Genomic DNA, 3557 nt, shown 5'->3' with positions numbered 1-3557 from the left:
TCGAACTGGAAAACCACATTTATTGTTCCTCAAATCTGGTCTTGATGGTCTGAAACCTTGCTGTTTTTCACATTAACCCAAAGTCTGAGGACTCACCGAAGTGTTCACAAACACCTGTTTCTATGGTAAAAATTGACCTCTCATTATGAGATGAGCACAGAAACTGGCAATGTCTGGACCTCTACAACTGGATTTGAGGAACCCTGATTACTGTTTCAATTATGAGGTGACATTTCATTGAAATATCATGATTGTATGTGAGCATTTTTTTATCCCTAAAAAAAAAAACATAAGGCAAAAAAAAAAAGAAAACAAATGCCATTGAGCAAAGAATCATAGTTAGTGGCACTTTAACACAGGCTGATGAGAGAAGGATCATTCAGGACTGAAGACCATGGCAATGTCAAAATGATGGACCAGATCCACCAGATTTGAAGTGGGTCATGACATGGAATGGGACTTTTACCACATCGTCTCCCCAAAAACACTTCACTGTAACTGCAAACCAGACACATCAGACTACAGTCTCCCAATCTAAACCAGCTCCTGAAGGCCCACAGTGTCTTAGGTCTCCCCATGACCTAACACACCTAAAGTCAACGCATCAGCTAATTGTCAAAGACTTGATTATCTGAATACAGTGTGTTAGAACAGGTATACATCTAAAATGTACAGACCTGGAGACCACTAGTAGCAGATTTAGGAAACACTTTTAGATAACAATTTAACAGATGTACTGAGGACACCAGTGACAGAAACTACTTTGCTGAGGAAGAAAAATATGATTCTTAACAGCATGCATATGATACAAAACAGTTTCATATTTGTGGATGAGGAAGGGTGAGGTAACAACTGTTAAAAGCCACAAACAATGTCATTTCAGTAATTGACACACCTTTTACACAACATTTTTGTATGTAATAGTGTGACTCAGACCAGGGCAAGTTATATTGGATAGAAAGTAAAATTCGATCAGCAAGTGGGCATCATTGCTCAACAACATCAGTGACAGTGTTAATAGAATTGTGTTCTCTGATCGTTTGATAAGCTTTAAAACAGACAGCAGCAAGTATTAAATGTTGGAACAGTGCTTTCTTCTTATGCTGCTGTGGCACTAGGCAACTGCACTAAAAACAGCAGAACTAACTGGGGATATTGTTAATCTGATTCACTCATTCAGTCTTGCAGGTGATGTAACTCACTTCCAGTTCTGGGGCACCACTAGACTGGACATTTTAACTAATGAAAAGCACCAGCATTTCAAGATCAAGTGGCCAAGAACTCAGTGATCAGCAGGTAAGTTGTATCAGGAGTGACTGTGCTGCGTTAGAGAAACTGTGTTGTCATGTGGGTCCTGAGGACAGGACGTGAGAACTACTGATATAACTAATCCAAATGAGAGAAGGCTAAGAATGGCATTTCTCTATTGTAGATTCCCCCCAAAACTTAAAATTAGGGCTCATCCCCATTAGACACAGTCCAGCCCTGATGTGAGGGTTGCTACAGCTTTAATTTAGCCTGTGTTGTCTGAGGAAAGTCAAATACTTTGTAAGCACCATCCCTGTCATGTTTTTTAATTACAGTGATGTTTTAATGTTTTAATTACAGTCATGTCTTCATTTTTTTAATTACAGTGATGTTTCCTTCTTGCTGCAGTGTCTTTGTGATGTGTAAAAGTTTGCACTTGCTTTTGTGTGAAATAGCCTGACCACTTACACCTATTATACTGATGGTAAAGCTTTGTAAATGTGCAAATCCATCTATCTGCATGACACAAACCCATTTTTGTGCACTTTAACTCTTAATCTGCAGTTCCCATTCAAACCAACTGACACACCAACAGGAACACAAAGAAACTTATTTGAGTACTAACACAAAAAAAGTCCCAGAGACTAATTTAATATGCACATAACTGCATTGCACTCTAAATCTAAATTAATCAGTTGCCATATTTTTTTTTTGCTTGAGCCCATGGCTTTAAACACCGGCAATTATTATATTAAATTAATACACCAGCAAACCATCAGTAAATCTGGCCCAATAATGTGTACAAACAACCACATTTGTCATTTTGTGTTGACCACTGAAACTCAAAAACACTTTCCACGGCCAACAAGAAAGTGAGAGGATTAAAATTCAGCCCTTAGCACTGCAGTTCACTGTGAAGGATTTAATAAGAGGAGACATATGTGAAAGGACCGAGTGGATTAGTGAGAGAGTGAAGACTGGGGAAAAGAACAAAACAAAACAAACTCAGTGAGGTCATGACAGAGAGAGAGACACTTATACAGTATTGCTTGGGAACCACAGTTAGCTGGCGGTGTTGAGGTTAACCATTGGCACATGAGTTTTCACAAGTTTTTTTAAGTACTGAATGATATTTGGCAAACAACAACTTCACATTTTTGTCAGATCAAATTACACAGGGGTTGGACAAACTATAGTAGCGCAATCATTTTCTTTATTTATTCATTTTCAAAATTCTTTTAACTCTTTCATTTTTGGAACACTGTCATATAAAAGTTAGAGTAACATTTTGTTAGAGAGCAACATTTGGTGTGACCCATGCAGATGCCCTATGTCCTTTGCTCTTGTTTAATAATATTGGCATTCATTCTTTGTGTAGCAAGCCTTGCTTCCAGTGTTTATCTCAGCGATGGCAAAAACCACAAAAACGGACCATTTCTCTGACAAATCAGATCAAACATCTTCAGTCTTGTCTGACCAAGGCTTTTTGGTCCTTCCATTTCAGTACACCAGGACTAATGCTAAAGACTGAAGAGTGACAGACTGCTTTTTTGATGCCAAAAAGCCCCTCTGTCCTCTGAAACTCTGTTCATAGGTAAGAATGGCAGCTCAGATGACAGGCTCCTGCCACGATCAAGCAGAGTCAGATGAGTCTCCTAGCAACCCAGACTCCAATTAGAAAGAGCTCCCAAATTCAGTCTTCTTGAAACTTGACTCCCAAAGCTGTGTACAAAGTGTTTGGATACCACTACATTATAGTCACATCCAGATAGATTAAAAATATATCCACACTTTTCAGCTCTTAAAATTTTAGTGTACAAACTCAAACTCTCACACACAGTGCTGATATCCACATGAGATCTGTAAAGTTATCACTGGATACAGTTTGTAAGGTTACAATGAAATTCCATGTCCAGTTTCTTTATGGTTATGGACTGCCTGTGTTAGCTGATGTGTCTGTGCTCCAGTCCTTATCTAACACACTACTTTTTGAGTTTTCTTACTCCATAGCTATCATCATACTTAATACCTTAAGGAAGGACCACAGAACCGCAGAGTATTCCAGAAGTCTGTCTCTGTCTCAGGTGAGTGAATCTCAGAAATCCTGTTTTGTGTTTTTTGTTTTTTTTTACTGTGGATGAGGAGGGTAATGTTCTCCTGTGGAGTCAATAATAAAGAAAAGGTGTTAGAATTCACATAGGCAAATGTATGAGCACACACAGAGGCAAAAAATGTATGCATATGTGATAGCACACAGTAAAAGTCCAAGGTCACACGCACATGCACGCACGCATGCACACATACACACA

The sequence above is a fragment of the Chanos chanos genome, chromosome 5 (genome assembly GCF_902362185.1).
Source record: "Chanos chanos chromosome 5, fChaCha1.1, whole genome shotgun sequence".
Taxonomy (NCBI): domain Eukaryota; kingdom Metazoa; phylum Chordata; class Actinopteri; order Gonorynchiformes; family Chanidae; genus Chanos; species Chanos chanos.
Note: the sequence above shows the minus strand (reverse complement) of the source record.